We start from the raw sequence: 14763 nt of genomic DNA, 5'->3' as shown, positions 1-14763 counted from the left end.
GGAGGATCTAAAGGACTAGCCATTTTAGATTATAGGGATTCTATCCACTTAACCATCCTGTCCTTTAAAAGTGAGCATGAAATCTCCTATTTCATTTTTTGTAGTGCTTAATTACAGCCCTGGGGTGTTTACATTTGTCACCACTTCTTAATTACGTGGCTCTAACCCCACCTGATTCACCACCTTTAGACTCAGGCAGGTATCTCTGTCTAAGTTTGAGTATGTTGGAAATTAAATATATTTTCACTCTTATGGCCCTCTCGATGGTCAAAAAGGATGTGTTTTTCAAATGTGTTCCTCCCATAGGCCAAAACCGACAGCTAACCCATCTTCAAATGTGTTAGCCTGCAGCTTAACACAGTGAAGGCCTTTTCAGTCTAAGTTGGTTGAGCTAACATGATTGAAATACACACCCTTTTAGCTCATCAAGGTAGAGCACACAATGAATAAAAAACACTAAATTCCTTGCCTTTCTCAGTATTTTTTTCCCACAGGGATAGGCTCAATACCTCTGATAGTGATTGCAGATGATGTGCCTCTAATCAACTGTGAATAAATAAATATTTATATTTTAAGCCAGTAGCCGAAAACTAATTACTTTCTACCTGCATGCTGTAGTGGAAGTCACAGGGTGTTCACAGAATCATAGAAATGGAGTTCTGGAAGGGATGTCAAAAAATCATCTAGTTCATTCCCGAGCATTAAGGCAGGACCAAGTACACCTAGACCATCCCCAACAGGTGTTTGTCTAACCTGTTCTTAAAAACCTCCAATAACAGAGATTCCATAACCTCCCTTGGAAGCCTATTCCAGTGTTGAACTATCCTTATAGTTAGAAAGTTTTTCCTTCAGTGAACATGGAGACCAGAGATCACCACCCTCTTTATAACAGCCCTTAACATATTTAATGGCTGCTACCAGGTAGCCCCTCAGTCTTTCCTCAAAACTAAACATACACTTTAAAAAACAAACAAACAAACAAAAAACCTTTCCTCATAGATCAGGTTTTCTAAGCTTTTTATCATTTTTGTTGTTGTCCTCAGTGGCAACAACACTGTTGTGTTGTTGTCCATATCATTCTTAAATAGCGGGACCCAGAACTGGCCATAGTATTCCAGCTGAGGCCTCATCAGTGCTAAGTGGAGTGAGACAATTACCTCCCATGTCTTAGATACAACACTTCTGTTAATACAACCTTTTTTGCAACTATCACATTGTTGGCTCATGTTCAATTTGCTAAGAACTGAAACATTTTGTTCTTTTGATTTCTGGGCTCAGGGTTGACCATCCTTGTCAACGATTTTGAGATTTATCCAATTATTTAACTGCCCCAAGGTAACCTTGTCCAAGGATATCAGTGATATGGGACAGACGGGGGTATGTGGCTAAGAGACATTGCAGTGGAAGAGGCAGGAGAGAGATTGTGATGCACTGTGGTAAGGTAGAAGGAGACAGAGAAAGGGAATCTGGGAAAAGAGAATGGAAGAGTCGGAGGAAGAAAAAGGGGAAAAAGACAAAGGGAAAAGATCTAATTATCTAAAAGTTAAAGTGGAAATGGAAATAAAACAAGGAAACAGGAAGGTAAGAGAGAAAAAGCAAATTAAGACAATATATGGATAAAATCTGTTATTTATTGAATACTTTCATCTCAGTGTATTGCTCTGGCAGAAAATGTGAAGAAAACTGTATTCTAACTTTTAGAGAGAAAAGGTGGGTGAGGTTCTCAGTTATCAGACACCAACTTCTGTTGGTGAAAGAGAAACTTTCAAGATTACACAGTCTTCCTGAGACTTATTAAAGATACTGCCTCACCCACCTTGTCTCTCCAATAGCCTGAGACCAAAACAGCTACAACAACATTGCAAACAACATATTCTATCTTATGATCTTTACACAACAAAAGTTATATGAATGGACCCTACTGTGCCTGTGTAGTTCAAAGAACCACATTTACTAACTCTACACAATATATAAGATCTAGCTACATATATATACTGCTGCTGTGGTAGGGTTCTAAAACATAGCAGACAATAAGGGCCACTAGAGGGCTCACACAATTTTTAAAGTGATACTACCCAGTTCTTATACCCTACAAAGCAGCCTTGTGCTAGGTGAGGGTTCAATATTGGTTTTGTGCAAGGAGAGCATTGTGCATCTGACTGTAAGACCTGGGGGTAGAGGCAGGTAAAAATAGGTCTTTAACTTATTTCTGATCATGGCCCAAGGATGCCCCCCCACACACACACAATTCAAGCACTTGCACTGACCTATCATTTCCATCCCTAGCATGCCTGATTACGTCACTGATCTATTTTGTCATTGCATTTTGATATCTTTACTCCTGAAATAACTGGTATCAGATAGGAAACCATAGATACAGATTTTTTTTTTGGCACACAGTGTGTTACAGTTTTAGTCTTGTCATGCACTAGCTACAAAAAGGTTGTGGGATCAGCACTGTAAGTTTTCTTATTGGCCAGATCTGCAAAGATATTTAGGCACTTATCTATCTGTTTACATGTCTAAGTCCACCATTAAGATGCTACTGATGTTCTCAAAACCACTGTTCAGCTGCCACTCAACCCCATAGGTGTTTAAGTCCCGTAGGCACCTAAGTTTCCTCCTGTATGCATTTGCAAAGCTACCTAAGTGCTGCCATTGCCCCACAGCTAATAAGCTGCTCAGAGCCCTAGTTCAAGCCAAACACTGGATGCCCTGAAGTGAGATTCTCACACTAGGCTGGGGAATGCCTACCTCACCAGTAGGGCCCAGCCCCATAAGTGTCCTCAGAGCATGTCTCAGACCTGTCAAAAAAAGGCATCTGGGTGTGAGCAGGTCAGTAATTTGTGTACAGATGTGTGAATGGTTAGGGCACTCCCCTAGAATGTGGGAGGCACAAGTTCAAATCCCTGATTTGGAACAGAGAGTTGAATCCAGGTCTCCTATGTGCCAGGGGAGTGCCCTAACCACTGGGCTATTGGCTATTCTTTGTCTCAGCTCCACAGCTCAGGATCCCAAATGGCTGGAGGTGCCTATCAATGGGACTTAGGTGCCTAAATACCTGTGAGGAGATGGGCCTAAGCCCCACTCCTTTGCTCTGCCTTTCACTCCTGGATAGCTTATGTAGATTCCTACATAGTTTCTGAGGATCATAAGAACATAAAAACGATCATACTGGGTCAGACCAATGGTCCATCTAGCCCAGTATCCTGTCTTCTGACAGTGGCCAATGCCAGGTGCCTCAGAAGGAATTAACAGAACAGGTAATCATCAAGTGACACCTTCCTTAAACAACCAACTCTCCCTAGGGTGACCAGATAGCAAGTGTGAAAAATTGGGACAGGGTGAGGGGCAATAGGCGCCTATAGAAGAAAATGCCCCAAATATCAGGACTGTCCCTATAAGATAGGGACATCTAGTCACCCTAACTCTCCCCCATGTAATGCATAGGAACCTGGGCACTTAACTCAGGGATGAGGATTCCATCAGCAGGAGCAATCCAGAATTTTCCTAATAAGTAGGCCCAGGGAAAGGACCCTTCTCTGTCCCTCAGTGGACAAGATAGTGGGGCACAGGGTGCCATGTGGACATGGGTTGGCTCATGGCTTGCAGAGGGCAGAGCCAGTTGCAGGCAGGTTTGCAGGGCTGGTTTCAGGAAAGGAAGTGCTGGGATGTGCTAAGCCTGGGCCGGGCTCAGCCCAGAGAGTGCAGGGGGTGGGGTACTGTGCAGCCCCTATGGGCCCCCAGCATCCCAATTCCCCAGGGAAAGCTTCCGCATCCAGACTGCAGTCCCCCTCCCTGCTGCTGCTCTGACCAGGGAAGGAGGCTCAGGGAAGTGCCAGGCTTCCTTTCTCAGCCCACAGTGCCAGGATCTAGCAGGGGCTCCCCTGTTGGGAGCGGATGCAGGGCCCAGCATGTTTCTTCCTATCTGGGTGGCAGGTTCCAGCACAAGGCTGCCCTGTGCTGCTGTCTCAGGCATGGTTGGGAGGGGAGGCTGCAGCTGCTGGGTCTCCACTTCTTCCCCCCACCACCCTCATTACACCCCTTGTTGGCAGAGTGCCTATGGGCTAGGCAATGCAATGCCTAAGTAACTTTGTGGATCTGAAGCAAATGCTTCCTGTCTCTATGCTTACCGGAACTACAATCAATGCAGATAATACACAGTCAGTGTTTAAATGCCATGGGTTCTCCAAGAAGATGAGTGGAGATTATATCTTGATGTGTTGAATTAGATTTATTCTGTTAAGTGATTCATATATTATGACAAAATCTGCCAGTGCTGTAGCATGAGTCACAGGAAGCATTTACAACAGAAATTAAATTATTTTAAGTGGCAAAACTCATCTTATCCAGAGATCAAAGTCCACTCAAATTGTAAACTAGCCCTTTAGTCAGATTCCAGACACTTTTGCAAACCTAACAAGATCATACTGGTAGAAACACTGCACCTGTACTAAAAGAAACAACCAACTGGTCTTTTGTTTTGGCTGGGGAACACACATGAAAGGAAAATAATCTCCTCATTCTGTCTTTAAAGACAAAGGGTAAGATCCTTACACTCCCCCCCCCACACACACACACACTCCACTCCCTTACCTCAAGTAAGAGGGCAGGAATGTTGAAAAGGGTCCCTCAAAGTCCCATATCTGGTTGTGGGAAGTTTTCCTACCTTATGCACTGCAGTAGACAGTCCTAAGACTCCTTCCAAGGATTCCTGCACAAGCACTGGTACAGAGGGTGTACCTGGGGGAGGGAGGGGTATTGTGCGATTGGGGTCACCACATACAACACAGCAGAGGTTCCATGCTTTGCTGTAGGCCGTAGGGCAGCCTGGGGCAGACTCCTGTAACAGTATAAAGGCCCCACAGGGCTAAATTATTCTGAGGGTCTCTCCAGCAGCTCAGGGTCAGGAAGGTAGAGGAGTGGTTGAAAGCCACATAGTCCCCCCACCCCTTCCAATGTGCTTCAATCACCTCACAGAACGTCATCCCAAATCAGCATAACATACACTTTCAATCAAACAAATATCTATATCTGAGAGCAGACAATTTCAGCTTAATAAATCAATGGGGGAATTCTTGTATATAAACTATATTCTTATTTTTTTATCTATTTTTACCAGGGCTGCAAATTATCTAGTTAGTGTTTACTAAGTGACACAGTTTTCAAAGATTATATAGTGATCCTTTCAAACTAATTGACTAGCTTGTCTCAACAATAAAACTTTTCTACTCTAGCAGGGGTCTGTCCTTTCAAGAAGTGATAACAAAAAGTACTGTCTGTAGCCACACCAGGGAGCCCCTCTCTTTCAATCTACCTCTTTCTGAGTTATTATAACACTTGAACCCAGCACGAGCTCCATCTCCCTGTAATTGGAGAATTTGCAAACTTCTCAATTCCCTTTTTGTATAGAACAAGCTAGCATAGGTCCCTCAAGCAGTGGAGAATTCATTTGTTGCAGAAACAGCACAAGCTGAGTTGTTTCTGACCAGGTAGCAATTTTAAAGAAAAGTATAAAATGCTTTGTTGAAGTTATGTGATTTCTATATTAATAACAGGGAAAGTTTCAAAAGACAAATTTCTATTGAATGTTAATAGACTTATTTCTTATCTATTAGATACCTTCAAATAACCTGTGGCATTGACATGGTAGAACATAGTAATTTAATATCTAATTTTCAACCCTCATCCACCTTTTTCAAGATATATAATCTGTATGTTTTATAGAAAAAAATAATTTTTAAAGTCCTGTCTGAACTGAGGATCAAACTTTCAATTGAGGAAAAACATAATGGAGCATTTACTTAACATAATGCTACTGAATGTTTTATATGCAAATCGGTTGGAGCACATTATACTCTACAAAGCTTTTCATAGTTTAGATGGCATCAAGAGTTTTTACAATCAATGAAATCTGTTTTCTGCTGCTTAATTGACTAAACTGAATGCCTCTCAACTGCAATGGCTGCACCGCACATTAAGTGGTGAGGACCAGTGTCTGGCTTGCAGGAAAAGGTGTGCGACCCTTAAAGGACTAGATAGAGAGTGACTTGCCATGGCAGCTTCAGACCAGGTCAGCAGCTGTCCCATCCCCCTGCCCCCAGGTGACTGGAATAGAGGGGACACTATTTAGATTGACCAGGGTGCAGGAAAAGCCTTCTTTTATCTGGTCTGGAAGAAGAGCACTCCACTTTCCACTTTCAGCAACAGAAGCAGGCCTTTTATAGCAGAAGAGGAGGAAATTTCAAACTCATTAGTGCAGGGCCATGGCAGACCAGTGAGAACAGAAGAGGTACGTCCCACAACCTCCAGCCAGCCACAGCTGGTGTGTTAGAGCAGATGGGGGGAGGGTGCTCCCCCACCAGCTCAGGGCAGACAGAGTGGGGTTCGAGGGGGCATGGGAGACTGGGAGGTGGGATCCTCCCCACATGGGCAAGAGGTTGGAGGGTGGGTGAATCTCAAGGTGGTCTGTCTACCAAATGGATTGCCCTCTACTGGAAATAAGAGGGATTCTGGTGAAGCAAACACTCCCAGTGGTGAACTAATTGCATTTGGGGATGGAGGAGTAGTCTCGGCAGTAGCTTTTGAAATTGTTTCCACAGCATTACAAGGCTTGCAAGTACTGGGCTGCCCATAGCCAAGACAATTTGAACAAACGGATTTCAGGAGAGAAAAGCAACCAGCACCAGATGGAGGTTGTAGGGGCAGAGTGTGAAAGCGAGTGTCTTCTATCCAATGCTGCAATAGATGTCCATAGTGGGGACCATGGTAGGTTTCAGGGAACTTTCCCACTTTTCCTCTCAGGGGACCTAAGTGGGGGAAGGGGAGAGTGGTCACTAACCCTCCCCCCCAGCCTCCCCTTTCCCTCCCCTGCCTTCTCCACCTCAAGAAGGCAGGACACACTGAACATAGCAGGGTAGCAGAATTAGCAAATAGGCTACGGGGATGGGGAGGAATCTGGTGTCCGAGGAGTTACGTTGGGGATGTCTGAGGTGCACACACCTTCTACAGAAGGTGGTGGCCTTACACAGGTATTGCAAGCTAACCTTCAGTTGTTGCAGCAGCTGGGAGCTTCCAAGAGTGGGGGGGGGGGGTTGGAGGGGTAATAATGGAAACCCAGCATGGGCTTAAGTTTGGAAGACCAGGCAATAGTCAGACAGGGCAGACCCCTCACCAGGGGCCAGGAGCTCTTTATGGGGTGGAGGTGATTTGAGTACCTTACCAAATGTGAATTTCTGGCATAGAATTGCTGCCGCAAGGGCAGCTTAATTCACCACCTGTCATACTCATGGGGTAGGTCAGTTAATGACAGAATACACCAGGCCTTGTGTTCCGTGTGTTATGCCTCCATTGATGAGGCTGTGTGCATGGATAGGTTTTATGGCCAAGGGGCACTGATGGCCAAGTGTGATATCAAGTCTGCTTTTTGACTGATGCTGAAGCATCCTTCTGACTTTAACCTTTCAGGTTTCTTTTTTGAAGGAAAGTTTTATTTTGATAAGCTATGCCCATGGGATAGGCAGTATCCTGTCAGCATTTAAGAAATTTAGTACAATGCTACACTGGGCAGTGATGCGGGAAGCTGATTTACAGCAATACTTAGATGACTTTTTCTTCATGGGCAGGGCATATTCAGACAAGTGTGTTAGCCTGATGGACACCTTTCAGGCCCTGACTAAATAAATGGGGGTACCCCTAGTGGAGGAAAAATTGAGAGGCCTTCCACTATGTTGACCTACCTGGGCGTTGAGCTGGACACACTGGTGGGTACATTGCAACTTCCTCAGGATAAGCCTCAGGAGCTACCTGGATTGATTAGGAGGCCAGGAAAGTTGCACTCCATGAGATGCAATCTATTATTGGGCATCTTAACTTTACCTGCTGGGTTGTGGCCTCAGGATGGGCATTCTGTGCCCGGCTTGCAGTGGCCACTGCAGGCATAGCCAGACTTCATTTTATATGAGTTACTAGAGAGATGAAGGAGGATTTTGGGGTGTAACAGTTTGAGCCATGCTAAAGGAGCGTAATTGTGAGGGAGGAATGGATACTTGAGGCTGATTTAAAGATCCATTCAGATGCTTCACAAGGTATGCGTTTTGGAGTATTTTACCAAGTCACGTGGTATGCTCAGAAAAGGCCCTCCACCTGGATACAAAAGGGGATAGTGAAGGATATAACATTTCTGGATTTTTTCCCCACCAATTGTAGTTGCAGAGGACATTTGGAGAACGAAGTTCACTAATAAAACAGGTGTTTCTGGTGTGACATGGCAGCAGTGCATGTTATCAACCGCCAGCCCTTCAGATCACACAGGTCATAAGTTTTGTGAGGGCATTTGTACTACAATGTTTAAGCTTCAATAACTGTTTCTCTTCCAAACATGTGCCCGGGGTCAATAATGACATAGCAGATGCATGGTCTTATTTTCAGATGGACAGAATTCAGGAGCTGGCAATAGGATCCAGCAAGGAACCCAATCAGATGCCACTAGCACTATGGAGCCTTGGTATATGATGGCTGTCAGTGTGGCACAGAGATCAGTGGCTCCACGAACATTGCTGCACTATGAGAGAAGTTTTAATGATTTTGTGCAATTTCAGGAGTGGGAGTGTCTGTCACTGATATGGCCCATTATGGAGGAATGGGTGCTGCAGTATATGGTGTCATTAACAACCCAGCAACTGGTGTCCTCAACCATCTCCACTTGCCTACTGATTTGTCAGTAGACTGAATGGTTACCCAGATCCTTGTAGTGGGCTTCTAGTTTGGAAGTTTCTAGTGCGGTGACCTCAAAGCACCAACCCTGGGAAGGATACAGGCCATCCCCATCACTGTTAATATGCTTAGGGATCTGGTGCAGATCCTAGAGCCCATATGTCATTGTGGACTACAGGTGGCCTTATTCAAGGCAACATTTCTGGTAGAGGGTTTTTTGGAGCTTTTAGGATCAGTGAACTAGAACCTGGCTCATCTAGGGACTCTTCTGGAAGGGCTTTGGAACTGAGGGATATGCACTGGGAAGGGCAAATCAGTGATATTAATCTTGAGGAGATCAAAGATGAAGGAGGCTGGGATGAATCTATTATTCTATAGAGGGTGGCAAGCCCAGCATCTGCCCTGGGGAGGGTGTGAGGGCATACATGGCAATAAGACCAGGGAGAGATGGGGTCTCCTCTTAATTTATGGTGATGGGAGTCCCCTCACAGCATACCAGTTTTTCACACTTTTCAGACATGGACTGATGAGATTGGGGCTTCCAGCATGAGAATTTGATTTCCTCTCATTCAAGCTCAGGATGGCCACAGCAGCAGTCCAGCCATTCAGACAGTGCCATTCAGACAGTTGGCATTCTGATGCCAACAGAATGCACAAGAGATCCCAGGTAGGGAATCAGTGTTAGTTTTCCTTTGTGTTTTCATTCCAAGTGATGGCAGATCAACCAGGCAGATGGTGGTGTGACTCTCTGGACACAGCATTGTTTACTGGGCGCACAGGTGGGCTTCTAGACTGTCTGGAGGTACACAGCTGGGCCTCAGTGGAAGCAGTCCTGAGTTGGCATGGGAGGAGGGGTATGTTATGGGGCCAGCTGTTGCCCTTCCATGGTAGCATGTAAGCAGGCACCCAACATGACAGTGGTTCACCTTGTGGAAAATGATTTAGGAACATGTAAGAGGACCTGGGGCAGATCCTGGCATTTCTCTGAGGAGTAAAAATTATTTGGTTAGAAATGGTGCAATGCAGGGTGTGGCGGGGAGCTGTGAAGCCCTCTCAGATCAACGAGGCTAGGAGGTATGAGACTAGGGAGGTGGCCAAACTCATAGGTGGCATGGGCACTTGGTGTTGAAAATTTCTCTTCCAGATATAGCATACAGCACACCAGAATTACCCAGGGAGCATGGTGTCCACCTGCCAGACTTGGGATTGGAGCTGACACATTTTTGGCTGATATTAAAGAGGGCATTAATAGATGTCTGGGAACTGGCTATGTATTGGGGGGGTGGGGATGGTGGTCAATCTAATTGCTGGCACCTCCTTGTGGCAGATGTTCAGTGCAGGTACTCCACAGGGAAAGGATAGGTGATCAGATAAAATGGATTGGTAAGAGATTTAAAGGAGGTATTCTTTAAATGAGTGGAAACAGGGAGCATTTGGGGCTCCTATAAGTGGTACAGCAGGGAGTCAACTCCCTATTCCCCCTCATTTGAGGGGTAGTGGTGATGTTCCAGCAGCAGATGGTCTGGGGACAAAGATGGGTAAAAGGAGAGGACTGATAGCAACCCTCCCCCCCCCCCCCCCACTCTATATGTCAAAGATTAGGGAATTACTAGCACTGTAAATTTTTATCTGCTGGGTACTCCTTGAAATTTAGGAATAACGTTGTAGCCTAATTAAATCACAGCCAGTGTCTCTTGTCCTTCCAACATAGCCAGACAATGTTATCTGAGTCACTGGAGTCAGGGCTGGTCTTCCATTTTCTTATCAGCAGGAGCAGTGGCAGATTAGCCACTGGGACAACAGGGTCCATACCAGAGGCCCTGTCCAACTGGGGGACCCTGAAAAATTTGCACCTGAGTGGCGGAATCCCAGAGCCCTGGCTGCTGTGCTGACCGCATCCCTGGCAGAAGCAGGAGGGGAAGCCCCCACACCCAATCTCACTCTCCAGCAGAAGCACCAGGCTGGCGGGGCAGGAGAAGTCCCAGTGTCCTGATCCTGGTCCCCTACAGAAGCATGGGGGAAGCCCCAGCACCCAGACCCCATTGCAGTCCTGGGACTGGAGGAGTCTCCAACCCCTGCCCCAGCCCGGAGCCCCCTCCTGACGACTTACCAAAATTGATGGAGTGGCCCCTCTTCGAAAATCATTGCCCACCCCTGGTCTACAGCCAACTTGAGAGGCATAAGCCCTCTGCATGGATGGAGTTAGTCTCCAACAAATTTCTGGGGAATTCATCAGATTTGTCAACATCTCCTGTGTCTTATTGCACAGGGGGAACCTCCCCTCATGGATTGATAGGAGAGGAAATCTGTGAGGGGAACCACCTCAAATCAGTTTTTCCATTGGATGAGATAATCTGGTCCCAAGTGTTTAGATTTAGCTTTTAATTCAATAAGCAAAGCATTTCCTATTATAGCAGCTATATTCAGTCCCTTTAAGTGTCTATGGTTGTCAACACATTATGAATTAGAATTCTCAGTGTTTGGCACTTCAGAGGTATAATTTTAAATCCTTAAGTAAAACAATTGTACTAGAATTGGAGAACGCTGATTTTTATGGATTCAGAGATACAGTTCTCACAAAATAAACAGCTGATCCACAAATAGGGAACGGAACAGCATCAGTGAAAACAATAACAAAATTAAGTGTAGGAAAAGTTCTTTTATACATGGTTACTAAGATGAATAGCTGGAAGTTACCCAATGTCATTTAGCACATTTATATATTAAAAAAAAAAGTTCAGATTATGTCCTACTGCCTGTGCAGGACAGATATAAAATATTTTTTTGCTGAAGCCAAAATAGAAATCTGAAAGGATTACTGGCATAAGGAGGTCACTAGGCTCTTAGTTGTCAGTATAGTGACAATATGTTGCCTTACATCAAGATAAAAATAACATCAAAATGAAAAAGCGACTAATTTCAAGGTACTGGTCTGTAGCCTCTTACTTCTGTTCAATGACATCTTAAGGCAGCTTTTAGGATGAAGTTAAATGACAGCATATGGCAAGATAAGCAGCTAAATATTCTCACGCTTCTGGTCCCCTACTAGTCATCAGCCATTGGAGATATTGATTATAAGGGAGAATGATGCATGTTGCTAACAAAACTGACAGCAGCATTCTCACGCATCATTCAGTATTGAATAGCATAGAACTACTTGTCAAAGCAACAAATGTCTTGTCTAGGCTTCTGTCCACAAGGTCTTGCTGACTATTATCTGTTTCATGAATTTTAATACTTTAAAGAAAAGTGAATATCTGTAAGCTCTGTCAGAAGAACCATTGTGGAAAACAAATCAAGTTTGAGGACAGATTGAAGTAAAAGAAAAGTGTTTTGCACATACTGTATGAAATTGCTCCTATATTTCATTTCTTCAGTCTTTACTTCACTTGGTGTATGTAAAAGGATATCCTATCATTCAAAAATGTGCCAAACATCTTCTGTACATAACAGTTTTCAGAATACATTGGGGTTGATTTGAAGAAACTTCCCCACTTTGGGAGCTGTACATCGTGACCATCTATCTTTTGTCGCTAATCATAAAAAGAAGTGTTGTGCCTTAGAAACAGCCTGACTGTGTAGTGCCCAATGGATTCTTAATCCCATGAATGGGGGTCCTTGGCATTGTCATAATGAAATAAAAATGGTGCTTTCCAGCACAACGAATAGCATGTTCCTTCTACATAATTTTTAATACAGGTTTTTAATTGCTATTTACTCTCCCTGCTGTTCTGTTTACAGGATATTTGAATAGATTGGGCTCTTTTCAACATTATTTCAGCATCAAGAAAAAGAGAAATAAATATTCAAGATGCAGAATGCTGCACTTGCTGTAAGCTGCAAGCACACCTGATCCTGTCTATTGGCTAAAAATTTTTGCAGACATCATTAAATCAGGGTGAGGACAGAAGGTTAACAATGAATCTGCCATTGTTGAATCTTCAGTGAACTGAAAGATACAGTTATCTCTAACAGCTAATAGACCTCTTTTTTCCCACTAGTGAAATATTTGAAATCCATGATCACTTTAACCATGACACCTATTAAACCAACAAGAAAACAAAACCATCCTTAGCATCTGTGCAGATTTCCCAAAGCTTTCTGTTTTTAAGTAAAGTTCTTCTGCCTCTTCTTTAATTACATGGGTCCCTATACGACTCCTCTGAAAAATGAACCCCTCAGTTCTGCATCAAAAACATACTAGCATGAAGATCTATGAGCAAGTACATTTTCAATTTTTAGTGTTTTTTTTTTTTAACAGACTGGACAGGAATAGGGGAGGAGAGAGAGAGTTATTGTATTATCAAGACTTCTTTCTCAATTTTCTATGACTGTTCCTTTTGGAAGAAGTCTCCTATTTTTTTAAGAGGCCATTATATCAGAAATGAATCATCCTCATGCACTTCATTACAACACATTGTCCAGAAATCCTATTAATAATGCTAAAGGGTGAGGGGAGGAGGAAGAGTTTCAGGAATCCCACAAGACTCTCGGTAATGAAAACCGAGTATACAGTAATGTAGTAATTATGTAACTTTTTCTTAGCTACTTTCCATCATTCGCTTATGTTCATTAGACCACAATAGATAACAACAACTTCACAAAGTAGCATGCAGTCAGCAAGCTTTTAATTAATCAAATCAACATTGCCAAAATTACAGTTGGAAGGAACTTTCCTCCACTAGGAATATGCTATGTGCATTTTGATTTGAGCTGCAGCAACATGTTATGAAAATTACGAAGGCTGGGGTACCAGTGCCTTTACAGGTCACATGTCAGCTGCAATTCACCTGATAGCTATGTTCCTTCATGGAATCTAAATATGCATAGCATGCTTGTGATGAAGAGCAAACATAAAAATCTAACTGACCAGACAGACAAATAACAAAGTTTGATTGTCACTTTCCAAGCTCCTTAAAATGCAAACTAGAGGTAACGGGAAAGTCTGGGGATTCCCCTATGTCATCAGGGAAAGAGCTACACTGCAGATGCAGAGTTGAGTAAGGATACAAACATTGTCTGGTTCGGTATAACACTCGAAGGGGATAGACTTCCTGCCTGCTCTGGAAGAATTGCCTGTACATTCATAGAGACAGATGTAGGAATTCAGAAAAGAGACAGAGTGACCAGACTCTAAGACATAGACATCCCCAAACAGACTTCCACTACATTAACTATTTCATTTTTTTGATGTTCGTTTAAAAAGAGTAAAAAAAAAATAAAGTGAAATAGTGTGCATGTAAACAGAGGTGAACCAGACATAATAGAAGAGCAATAATGGGCCAGACCCTCAGTTGAAATAAACTGGCATAAACTTCACTGGAGCAAGACCAATTTACTTAAAGGATCTAATTCAAAGAGAGAACAAATAGTGGTATTGAGGTCTAGGCCATTTGTATCTCAAAGTAGAGAGTACCTCATGACATCAAAGACAAAAATTAAAACCCTTGTAATGTTTGAGATGTGCTATTTTTCCCAACACTCACAAGACTATTTGTTTCATTTAAAGAACAGCAACAAACACTTCAGTTTGCATCTCTGGGTTTGATACATAGCAAGCAACATGCAATTGAGGCTTTAAGAATAAATGTGGTTTACCTCACAAGGAAATTAATTTAGTTTTGTTATATATTATAATGTAGCCAATATTGCAAGAGTAGAGTTGGTCAAGTCCCATGTGTGCTATGTCTGGGTCTTCTGATGCACGATTGTACAAGGTGGTGGTTATGATATATCTTTATCTGGTTTTCTAGTCACTAGAGACCACACATGGTTTGTTGGTTGACTCCTACAGATTGGTCTTTTAATCTGTTTTTTGAAAAGCACTCTGAAAACCATCAGAGAATATTCTGCAAGTCTAGAGCCCATTCCAGTTTCAAATGTACTGATATATTTTGTACTGAATTTGGCAGTGGCATGTATCTCTTTATTATTTATTCATGACAGCATGGTCATTGTTTATCAGAAGATGGATTTAACATACTAGAATGCCAGATTAAATTGTGTTTAAATAATTGAAGTAATTGCAAAGTTCTGAGGCACAATCTT

This window comes from Emys orbicularis, chromosome 3 (genome assembly GCF_028017835.1).
Source record: "Emys orbicularis isolate rEmyOrb1 chromosome 3, rEmyOrb1.hap1, whole genome shotgun sequence".
NCBI classification, from domain to species: domain Eukaryota; kingdom Metazoa; phylum Chordata; order Testudines; family Emydidae; genus Emys; species Emys orbicularis.
The sequence above is the reverse complement of the archived record's forward strand: the minus strand, read 5'-3'. Positions refer to the sequence as shown.